The following is a 22,348-nucleotide window of genomic DNA, read 5'->3' as shown; positions in this document are numbered from 1 at the left end:
TACCTTTGTTATTTACACGATGTTTTGAACAGCTGCTTTGGGAAGAGGCTTTCACAGACAGTATTTATGGAATTTCCCCTAATACTGTTACTTGAATGTTTGAAGTGCCACTGAAGATACTTTAACAAAACCTATTAAAAGGAGAACTTTCAGTGCCATTCAATTCTTCTTGCTTCTCGTATAAGTTTAAAAGAGCCACAGATATGGTTGTTTAACTGTATTTTGGAGTGCTTGGTCCTGGGATTATGGCTAATCAAGAAGTAGATTTTCCCATTCACGGGAGTAAAATCAGTTCCCTGATGTTGACAATGGCTGCAACTGATTTTCAAAAAACAATTATCATTGTTGTGGAAAAACACCAGATATGATTCATGTTAAACTATACTGAAACCTATAAGACAAACCACTGGAAGTCTTTTAGCAAGATCAACCCTCCAGTTTTAAGCGTATGTCACTGCAAGATGAAAGGCACATTCATAGATCCATGAAGTAGAAAATGAAAGTAAAGAAATTAATTTTAGAAGTTTCATGGGATGTGAATACACAGATAGATTTGCATGTGATTAGATCCTTCCATATACAATGAAATGTCACCCCCCTGTAGAACTGAACATCATGTGAACACTCTAAGAAGGGCAGGTGGGTTTAAAATCAGTTTTTCCTCTGCTCATTGACATTCCTAGTGTTATGGAAATCATATATATTTACACTGTATTTTACACTGAGTCATAGATGTTCCCATTTCCTTATTAAAGGTAAACTAGTTTCTGTATCTTTGCTGAATCCTCAACTGAATTAAAAGATCAGCTCTTGATAGTGATACAAGTTCTAAACGCTAAGTCTCTAAACATGATAATCAACAAAACCTCGTGGGACACAGCAAGGACTATTTGAGTGAATATTGCCATGTGAGGTGCTCATAAAACTGGGATTGTGTTTACTCAAAATTGTCATGGCAGACCTATGAGTTCAGCCAGTAGCACAGAACTCATGTTCAGATTTGTTTAAAGTAAGCATACAGCCAATGTATAACTAAGCCTTTCATTACCATATGTGTGAATGGCTAATACAAACATTGTTCAGAGAGTCTCAGAGTTGCAAGTCTGTCTGGAGAAGCTCAGCAGCTTTGTCACTGTTGTCTGGCTTCCTTGAAAGGATGCTGGCCTTTATCTTGTTTTCATTCCAAGCCCTAATCGTACCGTGCTCATACGTGCATGAAATGTGTTCCAGTGTCATGATAAGCTTCAAACACAGGGAGAACAGTGAAAAATCATGTAAACCAATAGCTTTTATCTGACATATTCTTTGTTTCAAAATTTCAAAATATCGTAGCCTGTCATACCCATATAGTTTCAGTTAGAAATAAATCAATATTAAAAGATGTTTATGTCTAGCTGGCCCAATATCATTTAGAATAAAGATATACTTTGTAAATGTTTGTTTTTATGCAGAAGTAAAATTCAGAATTAATACTAATGAAAATTGAAAATGCTTGTGGCAGAACTTGTGTATAAAAGTCTAAATGTTACAACTTCCTTTAGGTAACTTCTGAGTACACTTTTCATCAGAGTTAAGAAATAAAAATATGTAGTATCTCATCTTCCTTTGGAACAAAAATTAAAGCTTAATTGCCAGCAGAATTAACAGAAATGTTTTAAAGTCAATGAGAGGAAGCAAATAAAAAACCCCATGATATTTTTCTCCTATAACTGATTAATTACTTTTTGTAATTAAAATACAGGTATCTGCATTACATATCTAGAGTTTCTGGTGAGGTTATGATCGAGCAAAGTCCATTTATTTTAGCATGTTAAGATCTGTTTAACCTCAAGATGGTGCTAGATGTACAAGTTAGCTGTCACAACTATCGTTTATCATTTATTCTTTGCAGAATGAGAAAGCATATGAGAAAATATACAATATGGTTAATAATCAATAAGAAAGGCTAAAGGCTTCGTATTAAAGTACATCAATTTTCTAGATTCATATGTTTATCTACCTGAGCAAGACATGAATTGATTTGAAAAGATATTGATTATATCAATGTCACAGAATAAAATAGTGCTTTGAAAGAAACAGAGCTTATATAAAACTCACCAAAACTACAGTGATAAGAGATACACAATCTGCAGCTTGACATCTTACCTTGTTATTAGAACCAGACAGTCTGTGAGTAATGGGAGTGTCATTCTGACATTGAAACTTCTCAGATGAATGGTAAATACTTTAAGTTCTTGAAGAACTCCATTCAAAATAAATAATATATGTAAGTACTTTAATTTTTCCAAATCAAGCAGTTTTCATGCTAGAAGATGGTTGTTCAGGGAATGGCTGTAGTATTTAAGCTATAACTGCAACAGAAGTGGTAAGATCCTGCTAGTGCAAAAATAGAGTACTGGGTATAATGTATCACTGCTCATTCTTGAATCAGCAGGGAAATGAGCTGCACTGATACAGCAGTACCATTACTCTGACAACTTTCTTAGCACAAGCAGTGTGCAGGTGATGTAACTGCGGAATAGGAAACAGACTGCTCTTGGAGGTTTTTTCCTTCAGTTATGGCACCAGCTCTGATTTTCAAGTACAGCTGAGCAGTGACCAGATGACCAGAAATTCATCTTACAGTTTCTTTCCTCGTGGAAGAGTTAAGGAAAAGAATTTCAAAGGAACTCATGACTATATTGTTATTGTTCATGAAAAAAAGAGAAAAAAACCCTCTGATTATATAAACTCTTTCTATCTCAATCTGGTGGTCACTAACACAGACCTACTCATTTTGGAAAAATCTTTTCCCAAAATGAGGTGAAAAGATCCTGGTTCCTTGGCATGTCTCATGCAGTCAGGGGGTCCAGGAAGGAAAAGAATCTCTCTGCCCCATACAAGGTATTTTTGATTATTGTTGTTGTTTTTCTTTTGTCTTTTTTAATGCTTGCTTTTTTTTTTTTTTAATGGCAACAAGATTTAATCCTTTTGAAAAGCTGAAAAATCAGAACAATTTATACTTTATGTGCCAATTTGTTTTGCACCAGAGAAGCCTTTTAAAAAAACAGTTGTTTAATATATAATCTTACAAATGAATCAGCAAAACAATATGGGGACATGAGGATGTGCAGTAACAGGAGTCTTCATATTAAATACTAATTTGGAATTTCAAATTTGTATTTTTACAAACATTTGTCTTGATAGCTTTCAAAGTTTTTATAAGTGTTTAATGTAAGTAATTACTAATGAGGCGGCTGAATGAGTCAGGACAATGGTACAGAAATGTGCAACGCTCTGGCACTGAAAAGGGCTGCTTCATCTCCTGAAATAATTGGAAATTTGCCACCATTCCTTTGTAACCTTAAAAAAAAAAGGTTTTACATTCCATCTTCTTTGTAAGCCTGGAATGATATAAATGAACACACTGTTGCCTATGCTGCTCTAAAGTCTTAGTTTCTTTATTGTTTATATATTGCATTTCTTGGAGAGAAAGAATGAGCCAAATGTAGTTGTTTGGCTTTGTAAGGAAGGGAAATAGAAACTAGACTGTGTCCTACCCACAGATTTCTATCAGATACAGATAAGAGTATAAATTGGTGAGGAGACAGTGTTCTCTTAAATGATGATCCTAAGGTTAGTGGGGCTTTTCAAGAAGATTTTTCTTGTCTAGAGAGTTATAAAGAAACTGGGAGGTGATTTAAGGTTTTATTACAAGGAATGTAATTCTACATCACTCATATTCAGTATTTAAATAGGAAAATATTTTATATATAATTTTAGAAAGCTATTCTGAAGGGAATATCATAATGGTCACCTCAGATACCTGAAAATCGATTTTTAAAAGTATTTCAAATGGAAAATAGATGACATTTTTAGAACAATGGGGAAATCAACATGCTATGCTTTTTTCCATTGGATTAAATTCCAAAGTGACATTCCAGCTGACAGAAGGAGAGATACAGTAATAAAATTCATGCTTACATGGTTCAGGATTAATCAAGGGAACAGCTAGGGTAAGTGTGTTTAGCTTAAAGTCATTTCAAGTCACAAGTACATAAGGATAGATGATTAATTATGTTGTCCACTTTGGGCTATGACTGTGCAGGACAAATTGCATTTGAACTTGGCCACAAAAGAGTTTTAAAACCACAAGCACTGAGTGGCAATAAAAAATACAATATTTCTTTCCTCTCAAAGCATTGTGTGTTGATACAGGGAAATTATACCCTTTGGCTTTATAGATGGGTTTAGGAGAAAGTTGCCTATAGATATCGATCCTGACACAGGGTCCTTCCAGTAACAGTCACAGGGGTGCGGCTTGATAAGATGTAGAGGCTGAGTGTTTGCAGTGACCTCTGCCACACAAAAATCATAGTCAGCATCTGGATCTCCATATGGAGAATAAAAGTTTTTGTATGACAAAAAAGCTTTCCAACAACTATTTTGGCAGGGACAATCATAAAGAGAGTATTTGAGCATCTTATTAAACTGTTAATATATTCTCATCAGGAAGTTAAACTAATTAACTCCTCTCTTATGCATACCTTGGTGATATTTTTACATTTTCCAGGGCACGTAACGAGTCACAAGAAAAGGAAAATGTCACCTTCCAATAGTCACTCTATAGCAGGCGCTGGAGGACATTCTTAAAGCAAAATGTTTTGTTTCTTGATGTTAAGTTTCTTGATGAGGTAGAACAAAGGATGGTGATCTCACCTGACATCTTTGCTTCAGCTTGGTGTGTATCTCTTCTTTGTTTTGGTTTTATTTTTGTCATTTTGTGTTGGTTTTTTTTTGTGTCTTTTGTTTTTGTTTTATTGTTGTTTTTTAAAGTTTTTGCTTCTTTGTGCTGTTGGTATCATAGCTGCCTGTTCTGCTTGAGTTGTTTGATTGCCAGAAGAAAGGAAAAAAGAGAGTTATTTCAACAATGAGAGATACAGAGCTACTGGAGAGTCCAGCAAAGGACCTCTGAGGTGATTAATGGACTGAAACACCTTATATATGTGTAAAGCCTGAGAGAACTGTGAATGTACAGCCTGGAAAAAAGAAGGGTCAGGGGTATCTCATCAGCATGTAAGAATATTTTAAGAAAGGGTACAAAGAAGATGGACCCAGGCTTTTCATTTGTGTTCAGTGATAGGACAGGAGGCAATTGGCACAAATTGAAATGGAGGAGGTTCCCTCTGAACATCAGGAAACACTTTTCTATTGTGAGGGTGACTGAGTACTGGCACAAGTTGCCCAGAGAGGTTGTGGGGACAAGGTCGTGGGCAGCCTGCTCTAGGTGACCGTGCCTGAGCAGGAGGGTTGGAGAAGATGACCTCCAGAGGTCCTTCCAGCCTCAACCGTTCTGTGATTCTGTGGGTCTGTAACATTGCTGTTGTTTCTAATGTCCTCTGACACCGTAAAGCAATGATGAGGGAATAAAGACTTGCATCTCTTTAGCCTGGAACTAAACCTACTAACCCACTTGTCTTCTTTTTTTGTTAGGGTTTAATTTCTTCAATCTATCTGGGAAAACAATGCCTAAGAAAACCATCCTTCAAAGGAAAACAGATTCCAGAATCGAATATTGGTCAAGTAGACCATAACATAATTTAGGTGAGTAATGAAGAACAAAAGACAGTACAAGTGTCTGTATGCAAATTTGTCTGGTGTCATCTTCTGTCATTTATAGTGTTCTTCATGCAGTGTTCTTCCTGTTCTTCTGAGGAAATACATTTATTTGAAAGTATTGTTCATGTATTGTGGAAGCCAAAAGTAACGTAGAACAAGGACCATTTTTTGCATCTGCCTAATGCATCTAAATGAGATATTTTTAGCGAATTGGAATCTAAAATGGCTTATATCAGTGAAGGTCATGTTTCTTTTGAGTTTGTCTAACACACACAATGAAGCTACTGTATTAAATGCAATGCAGCATAAGATCCCTAATTTAAGATATAGACAATTACGACAGATTAACCAGAGATAATAGCTGTGAACCTGATTCTTTATTACCCAGATTAGCAATGTTGGAAGAATATATGGAGGACATAAATGAAATAATCTGTTGCTTTTGCTGGGCAGTTGAAGAACACACTAAATCACCTGGCTAACCAAGAAGGAAGATTATGTTTTGAAGGGACGGAAAAAATCATGGTTAAGGTCACTGTAGATTTATTACCCCAAAGAACACTATAATAAATTAGGTTGTCTTTATATTATAACTAACCAAAAGAAGTTTCAATCTTCAGCTGATTCTCTGCTGCGGGTACATGAATTTCACTGGAATTAAGTGGATGATAATGTTATCAAATTTATGGAAATCTATTGAACTGCATGAACTTTATGTTTTCAAAAGAGGCAGTAAAAATTTTAGCAGCTCTTCCTTGTCTGGCTTTTAGGGAATTCCACAGATGAACAACTTTGTGTTCCAAAGACAGGATGAGCACAGGGCTTGGTGGGTTTTTTTGGTGGTTTGTTTTTGGTTGGTTGGTTCGTTTTGTTTTTTTTTGTTGTTTTTGTTGTTTTTTTTTTTTTTTATATTGTTTTATGTTGTTTTTTTTTCCTAGAGTAGGTTTTGTGAGAGGAAAGAAATTCTGTTTAAATACAATAGTCCATCTTCTGTTTTAAAATGTCTAGACTATTCAATGGATAATGCTATGAAGTTCAACATATATTTCATGAAAAAAAATGAAAACAAACTCTGAAAATATTTAATACCATTACACAAATTTTTATAATTAAAAATTATTTCCAACAAAATCTATATTTTAATGAAGCTTCAATTCCTGTGACAACATCATTGCTGTGGAAAATATTTGGGTGAACACATCGTAAGTCCTATTCAAGACGATGTGTGCCCTTACATGTTGTCTTCCTGTGGGACTCTCCACTCAGGAAAACCCAGACCCAGATTTATCGCATGTAACAGTTTCCCTGACGTGCTGGGCAAGGAACCTCTTTGCTGGTATGTCCAATTCAGAAAGATAAGCAGGTCCAAGGAGGCTGTGTCCCATGTGGCAATGCCTTTTCTTTCCATTGATAAGAGTGCCAAGGTATTCAGTCCTCCAATGTTTAGAAGACACAGAAACCAGTAGTAATTAGATAACTAGGTGAAGGATGTGTGGTTTACGCTTTATGGTAACCCTAACAAAAACTATTACAAATATTGTCCATTATAAATGAGGCTATTTCTGTGAAGCATAAAAGGATCTCCTTCTAGCCAGATATCTTGCTCTGGTCTGTCTCAGGGGGCTGCTTTCTGTGTGATTGAAGCTGAGCAATTAATTTGCACCACAAAACTGCATCTAAAATGAAACTGAAAGCCTCTGGTTCAGCCTCTTCTTTGGGGATTCCTGGGCATCCATAGAAACAACACAGAAAAAAAGGATTTCATACCAAACCATTATTTTCTGTCAGCAAATGCATTCAGAATTATTGGTAATAATTCCAGACACATTGAAGAGCTTCACGGATGTTTTGAAGTTATATATATTGCCCACAGATTTTCAGCTCAGTGAATCTAAGTGTGTAATAGCTTGTGATGAAGCATGCAGGCCTATCAGAGTCCCTGGAGAGGACTCTGAAGCCATTTCACACTCTGTGCTGAGCAGGGTCTATTAAAAGAACATTCTGCCAAGCCAAGTCCCCAGAAGCTCAATTCCCAGTCAGGGTCTGAAACTATTCAGGGTGTCACTAATAAAAGAAACACGATTATCTACAGCCAAACTCATTTACATTCTATACTTTGAAAGAAGGGATTTAGGATTAGTTAGGAGAGGAACGTTCTTCCAGCCAAAGGGGTGAGCACTAGGGTAACCTGAAAGAATTTCTGATTTCTTGTTCTCATATTTGTAGATTTTCAGCCTGCATGGATGACATGCAGTTACAGATTTAAACTTGAAATAAATCTTGAGTGTTTTGCATGTATCTTGTTTAGATTTTAATAATTTAATAGCCATAGTTGTAAAATCAGCATACTAGATTTTGTGTGTTTTTCTACTGGACACTGAGGTGGTAGCATACATGGTGTCTCTGGGCAAGACAGTTTCCTTAATGCAAGGTTAATTCCTTAATGCCAGCTGTAACTCCTGACTTTGGGTGGGTTTTTTATGTGGTTATCTCACTGTTCTGTTAAATAGGGATAAGGATTCTGATTTTCTCTAAGCTATTATAAGATATAGATCAACCAGCAACAAGAAGGTAAATGGTGAAATCAGGAATATGGCAACAAATTGGATACTCAGACAATATAGTAACATAACATAACAGAGAAACCGTAGCCAGCATGTATTTCTAGAACTGTGCCTGCAAATGTTTCCAAAGATGTGACCTACTTTGAGTGGAAGTTATTGGGCTCAAACTGACTGAGTACAATTTTGTGGCTTATATTATGCTTGAAGTCACACTAGATGGCAATAATGATCCCCTTAAGGCTTACAATAGGACCCACAGAACATGGATTCATTTTCTACTTTATAAGGTGAAAACTGCTTTTTACTGTCCAGTTCTGCCTTTCTCACAAAAGTTTTTCTTCCTCCCCATCTATTGTTAATGATAAATCTGGAGTCAGTGGTTTCATTTACTACATGAACACTCTGTTCAAAGCACTAATCTGAGAACCAGCAGTCCTGTTAGGTTCTTGTTCACGTGCACTCCTCTCCTTTCACTAGAAACAAAGTATTGGCCTTGGGAAACATTATCTCAGCTCCTGCAATGGCCAGTACTGTTCTATCTGTCTCCAATGCCCAAAGTGCCACAATAGTTTCAAATATCATCCACAGTGAGCTAATATTGCCAAAGAGATTTCAAATACCAGCCAGCATTTGCTATTCACGCTTGAATAGTTTAAAATACCAGCAGTAGAGTAGCCTTATAAATTAGCACATTACATCTTTTTGTTACAGATGTGGCAATGTCATCCAAGAAAGTTAATGACTTGGGCACCAGGAAATGGTCTTCCAGGTAGCAAATGCTCAGCAGATCGCAGTGTTCCATTTATAGCACAGAAGATGATCTAAAACGTCACCATTGCTCTGGAGAAAACAAAGTACTGCATGCAAACATGCTGGAGGCTGTTCTGGTGGGAAGAGTTCCTCTTGCTAGCTCAGGTAGTTAACATACATGAACATTTCTTACATTACACATTATCAGTAGCAACTCCAGGATTTTACATAGTAATACATGGTAATTTTTTCATGATGGGTACTGGTAGTCAGGTCTAGAATTGTGCTGGGTTTTTTAATGTTTCAAGGCAAACTACAAATCTTAGTAGCTCTTGCTGCCTCTCTGTAATGGTCTTGTTTAACTGTCTCAGGAACACGTACATGAAGATGCAGAGAGGGAAGAGTTTGTGCAGGGTTCCCTCCATGCAAACAGACCAGAGTACCATCAGTTCTCAGTCTGCTGACATACTGTTACAAGGTGAGATGCTGTTTCCAATAAAATGGGAATTTGTGTGCCTTCCTATGGGGTATCTGTGATCCTATAGCATACTGAGGCGATACTACTTTATGTTATGCTTTCCTCCAAGGTTTCTGGAGTGGAGTATTGGGTGACTGGGTTAGCGTGTGGTGTTCCTGCCCATGGCATAGGGGTTGGAACTAGATGATCTTAAGGTCCTTTACAACCCTAACTACTCTATGATTCTATGATTCACGTTCCATGGCACTTCAGGTTCCATGGCATGTGTACTTAGAGTGTGGGAATTGACCAGCTGTTTCACATAGGAGACTGGAATAGTGTGAAGTAGCCTGAAACAAAGCAATGAGTATATGTCAGAGTGTTTTTGCAAGTTTGATCTTTGTCACATTCACTGATGTTTAGCTTCCTAGAGGCAAATTCTAAGCGAGTTCTGGGTGGGGATGATACATATTTGCGCCCTTCTGTGTAGTCAGCTATGGTTGTTAAGGGGGGGGGGAAACATCAGCTGTTTTAAACTTTGTTTGCTTTAGCAACTTCTTAATATTTATTTACATTTATTACTCACTTCTACCTAGTTTCACTTCACCACAAGTGTATCTCTGGTTGTGGCACCAGGAGGCTTTCCAGATGGAATGGAGGGAGAAAACAGGGGAGCTTTGCTCCTTCTCCTGTTCTGTGGCAGGGACACAATTCATGAAGTTCCCAGAGCTGGTCCCACTAGTTTGATCCAGAAGCACTTGGGACTCAAAGCCTGCTGCAGTGTGGCTCATCCAACCTGCATAAGAACTATGCTTGCAGGAACAGCTCACTTAGTGGCAAAGTTTCAGTCTTTTCAGGACACCTAATAGGTATCCTGGAAACATGGAGTGCCTGGGCAAAAAGGAAATGTCTGACTCTAGGCCCTTGGATTGCTGCATTTCCTCAAGATGTTCCCAAAATCTCACAATGACAGTACTGTCCAGATTGAGTTCCCACTTGCTCAGACATTTTCTACAGTCTCCACCTCACATTGTTTTCAGTGCCGAGGAGCATTCAGAGTTTCAGAACCTGTATAGATAGAATTAAAAGAGGGAGAAGAAAAGAGGAGAAAGCGTTAGTCAAACAGTTGCTTTCCAGGAAAATGTCATGTCATTGCAAGCTTGAAAGTTTTCCCTGGATACTGAATCATTTCTGCAGAGTTATTCTGGGCCATCCAGTCTGTGATAAGGAGTTGTATTCTTCACAGTTGCATAACAAAAGTAAGTTATGCCGAGTTCATTCAACATCTTGTGGATGATTCAGGAAAGTATGTGACAATAGCCACAGGTCAGGAAAGTTGAGAGTTGGGCTACATAATTACAACTTGCCAGAAACCAGACCAGAGGGCAACATCCAGTATGGCAAGCCCCATTCTGGAGATTTCTTCATCAGTTTCCTGTAGCTAATAGATCTATTCTCACCTTTATGGAATATAAGAAAGAAATTGTTCTAGACAAGTTAAAATTAATGACTTAAACTGTAAATAATCCTTTTGTTAGTAACAGATTGGGAAGAATGGTTTAGTTATCTGGATACTGTTGCATTTGAAGGGGCAAAGCAGTCTGGTCTTTTCTGATGTGAATCTGGTTGAGTATATTTTTATGGCAGGGTCACAGAGGGAGAATCTTGTGTATAATTTTAGCAGAAAGTCACCTTGTAAGGAAAAAAAATACTCTAAGATTTCACAGCCTTGTGTGAGAATAGAAATGAAGGCCCTGCCAAACCCTTTTTCTTTTAAATTTGACCTTTGCTTTCACAGATTTCCCCATTTCTGAAGGAAGCCTCTGGATTTCTGACAACAGAAGCTGCCTTTGAAATATGCCTTTTTCTGTCCTCACTGTCATTGTGTGTTGTCCAGCCTTCAGTCAAGAGCATCAGTTTTAGTTCAGTACTAACATACTATTCATGCTATAGCTAGCCAATTTTCTTCAGTTTTCTCTGGCTGCTGAGCATCCCAGAGGCTGAAGCAGTTGCTTTGCCATTCAGTCTCCAAGCTTTTGAAGCAAAGATTGTTGTGCTCAACCGCAAAATATGCAAGATCTTATTCTGTGTAAGATGATCATCATGTGAAGTAGGCAATACTACATACAGGAAGCAGAAAAGTTTGTGAGAATTATGGGAAAACTGATTTTAAAGTGGCTTTTATTGTGCTGTACTTTCTATATCAAATGATAAAATCTTAGTTAGTGGAATATTCCTCCCCTTTCACATATATTCTGAATCAGGGAAATATTGGAGTAGGTTTCTAAAAGGAAACCTGTGAAGCCCAATTGGGTTAGAGAGATCAGATGTTGAAAGTTAGGAAAACCATGCTTAAAATGGGGGTTCTGGTGATTAGAATTTACACTGCATTCTCTCTTAGGAGGCAGATGGTGGTCAAACGATGCATGTGCTGTGTACACAGTAATAGTGAAATTCTGATGTGTTTGAGCTCTGCTCACATGCCAGGGAGTGGTATGAATCTTATAGATACCACACAGGTCTTGATATCATCACAGTGGTCCTGGCTAAATTGCTGAGCTCACTCAACACAGTGCTATCTGGTCAATAATAGGTTTGAAATGGCTTACTCACTGTTTGTGAGACTCACTGCTTCTGCAGACCCATTGCACATGTCTGCATGGCAAATGGCACTCCAAGATACAACTGACTGCACCCTGTTAGCTCCTGTAGAAATCACTTGTGTTATTCCACATAAAGGTATCTCGAGGAACAGAGTGGATCTCCTTCCTGGTATCTTTGGAAAACAGCATTCAGAAAGTGATGGGAAGGGGGATGAAAGTGGAGATGATTTGGTGCCAATTTCTTGTGTCTTGTAATCTGGACAGCTTCATTTTGTATTGTGAATGGCCTATAGAAAGTAACTCATCAAGGGGGAATTATTAGGAGACAGAAGAGAAGGTAGCTCTGCCCTTCAGTGTGTGATGTATTCATCTTGTGTCTTGTGATAAGAAAGCAGCTGTGCTCACATGCGTTATATAACAAAACTGTTCTGGCATCCATAGTCAGATGATTTCAATCACATCCGTATTTTCCTTTGTACTGCAGGTAGAATGAGGCCGGTATTTTGCTTTACAGGGATTTAAATCAGCCAAGGAGGCCTCTTTCAAAAGGCTGTTTACATCCACTGAATCTACTTGATATCACGAATGTGTTATAAAAGATCCTTTATGTGAAGGAGAATCTAACCTTCTTATATTAGTGTAGAAAACCAGATAAAATACAGTAAGTAAATATTTTAGAAGAAATAATAAAAAGAAAAAGAATTGAGGGAAGACTATGTGACTTTCACAATTTTGCCAGTGTTAATACAAGCTGCACACTTCCGTTTCTATCAAAATCATCTGAAAATCTCCTGAACACACTCTGAAAAGAAGAATGGCAGTTTGTAAAAATCTACTAGTAGACAGTGAAGTACCTTGGAAAGCCTGTCTGCAGAGCAATATCTTCCAGTTAATTTTGTTATTTCAATCTATTTTTACATAAACTAGAACAGCCTCTAGTTACTGTGACAATTGCTTTAAAAATATTTTGATATAATGGGATTTTTTTAATTGTTGATTGTAGACCAGTTGAAGGTGAGCTTCCCTCATTTAAAAAGCAGTGTGGATATATTGCCAGTGATATGATTAAAACAAGCTGATTAGTATTTCTTAACAAGCTGCTTGATATTTATTAAAAGAAAATTTTCTGTCAGGTTCCAGGAGGACCAAACTCCAAGAACACAAATGTTTGTTTCTTGAACAAACATTTGTGTTAGTTAGTATTTGTCCTTTGTAACATTGGCAGATCCAAAGGTCTGGTGAAGTGAACTTCCATAGGTTTCCCTCTGAACACCTCTGTCCTTGAGGCAGGCAGAGGCCAGGCAGCTCCAGGATGTTTAATGATGAGGAATGAGGTGTTTCTTCCAGGCCTTTCCTTGCAGTCCTGAATACCTCACCGTCTGATTTTTATTGTAGCATTGAACGAACCCCCTGATGTTCACTTTACCTATGCCCTTTAATGTGAAAGTACACATTTCCTTTGCCTTTATTTGTAGTGGCCAAACACTCTTCCATTTATTAAAAGCTTGTCATTTCACTGTGCTGAGGGTGTCTCCATTTGTGAGATAGCCTTTCACATGTGGTGTATCGATTTTAATATCTTAACAAGTGAGGCATTGTTATTAAACTTCTGTTTTCCTTTAACCATCTTCTATGAAAGGTCAAAATGCTTTAATTCTGAGGAAAGGCATCTGCCAATGATCGGCTCGTTGATTCACCCGTATGTGTTGTGCTTTTTCCCCTGACTAATCCACTTATTCGGAGAATTGAAAATAATCGATGGAAGTCCTATGTCAAGTGTCTGTCTAATGCACTTGGTTGAAAATGTTTTGGCAGGGTATACAAGAGGGAGAATTGCAACATCTGTAAGAAATTATATCAAATGATGGTTTGCTTCTGTGAGGCTTCATGTAGAATGGATGCTCTTCACAGCAACAGTTAAAAGCCCTTGTTCCTATGCAGTCCTATGCAATAGCAGAATCCCAGCAAGCCATTTTTTTTTGTGTGTGGGTATATATTTTCCAAAGCTCAGGAGTGCACAGTAGCTTGCAGTCAGCTTGCTCCCTTTTCAGGCTGCTCTAGCGTTGCAGTAGGACATTGGGAAAGTCCTTCTACAAGAAAGCTGTTGAGAGCTTGGAGAGGGTCCTGTTTGTGCTTGTTTACATTGCAACTCTCTTGGCCATCCTTGTAAAGGCAAGGTGAGCCCTTCTGCCTGGAGTAGGGAGCTGTCTCTGCCTGCCAGAAAAGTTGCCTTTCCACACAGGTGGTGCCTGAACCTCTGAAATTACATCCAAGCAGCTATTCCCACAAACTGCTAGCAACATTAGTCAGCACAATTAAGAAATGGCAAGAAATTTGTCAGCAGAATGTATTTCATGGCAACAAACGCAAGAAAAGCTGTTCTTCTCCTATATCTTATTTTACAAAGCATGAGATCATATCTATCAAAAAACAAAAACCAAAACAAAAAAACCCTTAATTTTTGTCCAGTGATTCTTTAGTCTTCTGTTTTGTTTGCGAGTGTGATTTAGTGTTGAATGAATAATGAGCAGTCTTATTTCTCAAAAGGTTTAGGCATAAAAACATAAACTTCAACAATGAATTATTCTCAGAATATATTTGTGAAATATTTAGGCCATGTCTATATCCTGAATAAATACAAAGCTTAGGAGAGTCAGTGCTTTTCTAATGACTTTAGTATATTTTGAATCAGGCCTTACAAGGTGAAAGAAAATTGCTAAATAATTTATTTGAAAGCAATTCCATAAAATCTTGACAAGTTGTTCTCAGTTTTTGATGTGTAGAAATTGCATTCAACCAATGCCAAGCACACTTTGAAAAAATGCATTGTCTGTTCAAAAACAGTTTGTCCACAGAAAATTTAAGGCTTTCCACCAGCCTATTGTGTGGGTGTCGCTTTTGGGGCATATCACATTTGATTTACACATTGTTTAAGGGGCAAAAAATTAAAACTAAATGTATAATATTGAAAGTGATTAAAAAATCATTTTCAACAAGAAACAGGAACTTACTTGAAACTTTCTGATCTTTGAGGAGACTGATTTGTAGAATTTTATAATTAATAGCAATAAGTATAGTTTCATGAAAAACAGCTTATTGAAATGATTTAATTTAATTTTATTTTTAAATTGCAAATTTGGCTGATACAACAGGAAAGGTGACATCAGATGGGAGCATGACTTAATGCATATGTCCCTTGGGTATGAAAAGTAGACAGACACAAGATGAAATATACACTAAGTGAGTTAAAACATCTTCAGAAGTATTTTTCTTCTGTAGCCCTGCATTTCAAGGACAAATGAATTAACACTAATTCCATGACCCTTTCATTCCACAGAAATACCTGACTGATCGATCACAAGCTATTGTGCTATCCTAGTCTGATGCCAAAAATCAAGACTTACTAAGCATTTGTGATTTTATCGGCAATGCAACCGCTACCATTTTGAAAGCTTCTTTACTGAGAGGGGTTTGCATAATGACTGAGCAATCACTGACGGAGTTGGGATTTTAGAGTTGTTCTGAGATTTTTTGCCTTTGTGCTAGTGAAAACTTCTTTTGAGAGCTTGAATTTTATTATACTCTAACCTAGCAAAATATTTTATTTTGCTGGGTGTCATGGTTTAAACCCTAGCCAGACAGCTTGTTCACTCACTTCCAGTGAGTGGTGCCAGGCTGAGAGCAATTGAGGCCCCCCCCCCCCCTTCCCAGGGCTCTCCCCTTCCCCGCTCCTGGAGGAACGGGGAGGAGGTTCGAAAGAGTGCAACTCCCACAGGTAGAGACAAGAACAGTCCAGCAACCAATGTACAACACAAATCACCACTGCTACTACCAACGACAACAACGATAAGAGAAAATAACAAGGGAAGAGAATACAATACCACCGGCCAAGAAACGAGTCCCACCCAGAAGCCCGTGTCCTTCCGGGTAACTCCCAGTTATCCCCCACCCCAGGCATGACGTGCTGTGGTATGGAATACCTCTTTGGCTCGCCTGGGTCAGGCACCCCATCTCTGCTTCCTCACGGCTTCCCCTCCTCCCTGGCAGAGCATGAGCCTCACGAAGTCCTTGGTCAGGGTAAACATCACATAGCAACAACCAAAAACATCGGTATCACCAGCACTGTTCTCAGGCTGGAAGTCAAAACACAGCACTGCACCAGCTACCACAAAGGAGAAACATGACTGCTACTGCTGAACCCAGGACACTGGGTTAGAGGACGTGTTAGAGGACATGTTTTTTCTCATTTTAAGGAAAACTGAGCCAGACTCTCAGCTGATACATCAACAAAGCAGCATAGTTGTATCTGTTTTGTATCTGATTTGTATTGATCATAGTACAACACCAAGCCTGTGTCCTTTTTGTGAGATTTTGGTCATATAAGGCATTCTGAGCTATATTTTTCACATCAATTAGCTTGTTTACAAGAGTCATTACTTGCATTTTGTCCATGGAAGCGTTTGGAATTGAGCACAATTTCATGCAATTAATTTCTATTTTTAATTCTATTTTTAAATCTCACTGAATTATAGAACCTGAAGTTCCTTTCTCTTCTAGTTTTGATGGATGAATTGATTTGTCCTACTTAAATCTTAAAGTAAAGATGTATATATAATCAAACTTGCAACTTATTTGGTTGTCTTACTTGTTCATTTAATTATTAAGTATCCATTCTGATAAGTTAGGATCTCTAATATTTATTTGAGATGAATGATTAGATATTATTAGATATTAGATATTAGATATATTCCAGCTGCTCCAGCCAATGAGCTGGCTTCATTTGGAGCTCGGCTCAGATGCCTCTATACAAATGCCCATAGCATGGGGAACAAACAAGAGGAATTAGAGATGTGTGCACGTCTACAGGGGTGTGATATAATAGGCATCACAGAAACATGGTGGGATGGCTCCTATGACTGGAGTGTTGGAATGGAAGGTTACAGGCTCTTTAGGATAGACAGGCCCGACAGACGGGGAGGGGGAGTTGCTATTTATGTTAGGGATAGGCTGGAGAGTATGGAACTCTGTCTGGGGACAGGTGATCAGTTAACAGAGAGTTTGTGGGTCAGGGTTAAAGGGAAAACAGCTATGGGAGACATTACTGTGGGGATCTGTTGCAGACCGCCTGATCAAGGAGAACCTGCGAATGAAGCACCCTATAGAGAGATAGGAAAAGCCTCACGCTCACAGGCCCTTGTTCTCATGGGTGACTTCAGCCACCCTCGTATCTGTTGGAGCAACGGTACAGCCCGGCACAGGCAATCCAGGAGGTTCCTCGATTGTGTAGCCTGGCACAAGCAATCCAGGAGGTTCCTTGATTGTGTAGAAGACAACTTCCTTCTGCAGGTAACAGAGGAGCTGACAAGGAGTGGTGCCATGCTTGACCTCATGCTCACCAACAGGGAAGAGCTCATTGGAAATGTGATGCTCCAGGGCAGCCTTGGATGCAGCGATCACGAGATGGTTGAATTCAAGATCCTCAGGACAGGGAGAAGAGCGTGCAGCAAGCTCACTGCCCTGGACTTCAAAAGAGCAGACTTTGGCCTCTTCAGGAACCTGCTTCGGAAGGTTCCATGGGATGTAGCGCTAGAGGGCAGGGGGGAGCCAAGACTGTTGGCTGATATTCAAGGATCACCTGCTACAAGCTCAGGAGTGTTGCATCCCAACCAGAAGGAAGTGCAGCAGGAGGGCCAGGAGACCTCCTTGGGTGGATAAGGAGCTGCTGAGGAAAATTCAAATGAAAAAAGAGGCTTATAAAAGGTGGAAGCAAGGACAGGCAGCATGGGAAGAGTACAGGGGTGTTGTCTGGGAAGCTAGGGACCAGGTTAGGAAAGCTAAGGCCCAGTTAGAATTAAACTTGGCTAGGAATGTTAAGGATAACAGGAAGGGATTCTACAGGTATGTAGCAGATAAAAAACAGATTAGGGAGAATGTAGGCCCCCTCAGGAAGCTCTTGAGAGAACTGGCTACCCTGGGTTTGGAGAAGGCTGAGCTTCTGAATGACTTCTTTGCCTTGGTCTTCACTAGCAAAGTCTCTGACCACACCACTCAAGTCTTGGAAGGCAGACGCAGGGACTATGAGAATGAAGACCTTGGGCCCACTGTAGGAGAGGATCTGGTTCGAGACCATCTTAAATATCTGAATGTGCACAAGTCCATTGGACCTGATGAAATCCATCTGCGGGTCCTGAAGGAGCTGGCAAATGAAGTTGCTAAGCCACTGGCCATCATGTTTGAGGAATCATGGCAGTCAGGTGAAGTTCCCAATGACTGGAAAAGGGAAATATAACTCCCCTTGTCAAGAAGGGGAAAATGGATGACCAGGGGAATTACGGCCCAGTCAGTCTCACCTCTGTGCCTGGCAAAATCTTGGAGCAGATTCTCCTGGAAGGCATGCTAAGGCACATGAAAATCAACAAGGTGCTTGGTGACAGCCAGCATGGCTTCACTAAGGGGAAATCCTGCCTGACCAATTTGGTGGCTTTCTATGATGGGGCTACAGAACTGATGGACAGGGGTAGAGCAGTTGATGTCATCTGCCTGGACTTGTGCAAAGCGTTTGACACTGTCCCACGCAACATCCTTGTCTCTAAATTGGAGAGACATCAATTTGATGGATGGACCACTCGGTGGATAAGGAGCTGGCTGGATGGCTGCACACAGAGAGTTGTGGTCAATGGCTCAATGTCCGGCTGGAGACCGGTAACGAGTGGTGTCCCTCAGAGATCGGTGTTGGGACTGGTCTTGTTCAACATCTTCGTCACTGACATGACAGTGGGATTGAGCGCACCCTCAGCAAGTTTGCTGATGACACCAAGCTGTGCGGTTCGGTTGATACGCTGGAGGGAAGGAATGCCATCCAGAGGGACCTTGACATGCTTGTGAGGTGGGCTGATGTCAACCTTATGAAGTTCAACCATGAGAAGTGCAAGGGCCTACACCTGGGTCAGAGCAATCCCAGGCACAGCTACAGGTTGGGCAGTGAAGTGATTCACAGCAGCCCTGCAGAGAAGGACTTCGGGATTGAGGAGAAACTGAACATGAGCCGGCTTCAGTGTGTGCTGTCAGCCCAGAAAGCCAACCATATCCTGAGTTGCATCAAAAGGAGCGTAACCAGCAGGTCAAAGGAGGTGATCCTGCCCCTCTACTCTGCTCTCATGAGACCTCACTTGGAGTATTGTGTGCAGTTCTGGTGTCCTCAACATAGGAAGGACACAGAACTGTTGGAGCAAGTCCAGAGAAGGGCCATGAGGATGATCAGGGGACTGGAGCACCTCCCGTATGAAGACAGGCTGAGGAAGTTGGGGATGTTCAGCCTGGAGAAGAGAAGGCTATGTGGAGACCTCATAGCAGCCTTCCAGTATCTGAAGGGGGCCTATAGGGATGCTGGGGAGGGACTCTTCATTAGGGACTGTAGTGATAGGACAAGGGGTAACAGGTTAAAACTTAAACAGGGGAAGTTTAGATTGAATATAAGGAGGAAATTCTTTCCTGTTAGGTTGGTGAGGTACTGGAATGGGTTGCACAGGGAGACTTTGAATGCTCCATCCCTGGCAGTGTTCAAGGCCAGGTTGGACGAAGCCTTGGGTGAGGTGGTTTAATGTGAGGTGTCCCTGCCCATGGAACTAGATAATCTAAAGGTCCTTTCCAGCCCTAACCATTCTATGATTCTATGATTATAAGAAGGCAGGCAGTTTGCCCTCTGCTTGTTTTCTTAAATCTATCAGCTTTAAAATAAGTGACAATGGGGAAAATACAGGATTTTAGAATTTAGGTTTTACAATTTGCAAAATGTCAAGATGCTGGTTTGTGTTTTTTTCTTTTTTTTCATTTTTCTTTTCAGAGGCTCAGCTGTATACATGAGTGCTGTCATTGTTGACTGATAGAGGCTCAGGACCTTGCAGTTTGTCTTCTTGGCACAAGAAACACCATGCTCAGGGTCTATCTCAACCTTCCATGTTGAGCAATACAGCTGGGCAGGTACATTAACTGCTGATGTATCTGGTGCACCAGAAGTTGACAGGAAAATCCTAGTGTTCCTAAGGCAGCAAGTAATGTTTAATGTGTCTGAGTTCAAACCAGAAATCCTCAAAAAGCTATAAAGGCAACAGCTTGTTCACACTACTGCACAACTGAATGACTGGATAGAAAATGTTATAATGTTCTTGGGGTTTTGGCATGAAAAGAAGGAGGCATTATTTTGACAATGCAGTTTGTATGCCACTGCCTTTGTCCATGCTTGTTTCAAAGGATTTAAATAGATGTTTTCAGCCACTGTTTCTTCTTCTGCATAATGCACTTTAGCAAGCATAGAATACTAAACCCCAACAAATGTTGTTTACTTGAATGTGTCTTAAATTGTTCAACACTGTATGTAGAATCTGTAAGAAGAAGCAGAGTAAGCTTTTGAATATCAAAGGAGGGAAAGAGTGGATTTAGGTCCCAATCGTAGAATAATTAGGGTTAGAAAGGATCTTAAGATCATTTAGTTCCACGCCCCTTGCCACAGACGGATGCCTCACACTATACCATGTTGCCCAAGACTCTGTACAACCTGGCCTTGAATACTGCCAGGGATGGAGCATTTACCACTCTTGGGCAGCCTGTTCCAGTGCCTCACCACCCTCACAGTAAAGAATTTCTTCCTTATGTCTAGTATGAACCCATCCTGTTTAAGTTTAGATCCTTGTCCTATCACTACAATCTCTAATGAAGAATCCCTCTGCAGCATCCTTATAGGCCCCCTTCAGATACTGGAAGGCTGCTATGAGGTCTCCACGCAGCCTTCTCTTCTCCAGGCTGAACAGCTCCAACTTCCTCAGCCTGTCTTCATACGGGAGGTGCTCCAGTCCCCTGATCATCCTTGTGGCCCTCCTCTAGACTTGTTCCAACAGTTCCATGTCCTTTTTATGCTGAGGACACCAGAACTGCACACAATACTCCAAGTGAGGTCTCATGAGAGCAGAGTAGAGGGGCAGGATCACCTCCTTTGACCTGCTGGTCACGCTCCTTTTGATGCAACTCAGGATATGGTTGGCTTTCTGGGCTGACAGCACACTGAAGCCGGCTCATGTTCAGCTTCTCCTCAATCCCGAAGTCCTTCTCTGCAGGGCTGCTGTGAATCACTTCACTGCCCAACCTGTAGCTGTGCCTGGGATTGCTCTGACCCAGGTGTAGGCCCTTGCACTTCTCATGGTTGAACTTCATGAGGCTGACATCAGCCCACCTCACAAGCGTGTCAAGGTCCCTCTGGATGGCATTCCTTCCCTCCAGCGTATCAACCGAACCGCACAGCTTGGTGTCATCGGCAAACTTGCTGAGGGCACACTCAATCCCACTGTCCATGTCAGCGACGAAGATGTTGAACAAGACCAGTGCCAACACAGATCCCTGAGGGACGCCACTCGTTACCGGTCTCCAGCTGGACATTGAGCCATTGACCACAACTCTCTGTGTGCAGCCATCCAGCCAGCTCCTTATCCACCGAGTGGTCCATCCATCAAATTGATGTCTCTCCAATTTAGAGACAAGGATGTCATGTGGGACAGTGTCAAATGCTTTACACAAGTCCAGGTAGATGACATCAACTGCTCTACCCCTGTCCATCAGTTCTGTAGCCCCATCATAGAAGGCCACCAAATTGGTCAGGCAGGATTTCCCCTCAGTGAAGCCATGCTGGCTGTCACCAAGCACCTTGTTGATTTTCATGTGCCTTAGCATGCCTTCCAGGAGAATCTGCTCCAAGACTTTGCCAGGCACAGAGGTGAGACTGACTGGGCTGTAATTCCTTGTCCACTGAGTGGTCCATCCATCAAATTGATATCTCTCCAATTTACAGTGGGACAGTGTCAAACGCTTTGCACAAATCCAAGTAGATGACATCAACTGCTCTACCCCTGTCCATCATTTCTGTAACCCCATAATAGAAGGCCACCAAATTGGTGAGGCAGGATTTCCCCTTAGTGAAGCCATGCTGGCTGTCACCAAGCACCTTGTTGTTTTTTATGTGCTTTAGCATGCTTTCTTGGAGAATCTGATCCAGGCACAGAGGTGAGAGTGACTGTATGTAGTTCCCTGGGTCTTCCATTTTCCCCTTCTTGAAAATGAGGGTATATTTCTCTTTTTCCAGTCATTGGGAACTTCACCTGACTGCCATGATTTTTCAGGTATGATAGACAGTACCTTAAAATCATACCATGCTCAGATAATCACCCAGACAGGACACAAAAACTCTTTGAGGTCATTGACACTGTCTCAGAAAATCAGACAAAGGTACACTTAGACTATGTATGAAGAAGATATTTTTTTTAAAGGAGGGTGTTGAAACCTTGGCACAGGTTGCCCGGGGAGGTTGTGGACGCTCCATCCCTGTAGAC

The sequence above is a fragment of the Pezoporus wallicus genome, unplaced genomic scaffold, assembly GCF_028554395.1.
Source record: "Pezoporus wallicus isolate ANWC-B61680 ecotype Strahan unplaced genomic scaffold, APGP_CSIRO_Pwel_v1 contig_8272, whole genome shotgun sequence".
Classification (NCBI taxonomy): domain Eukaryota; kingdom Metazoa; phylum Chordata; class Aves; order Psittaciformes; family Psittacidae; genus Pezoporus; species Pezoporus wallicus.
Note: the sequence above shows the minus strand (reverse complement) of the source record.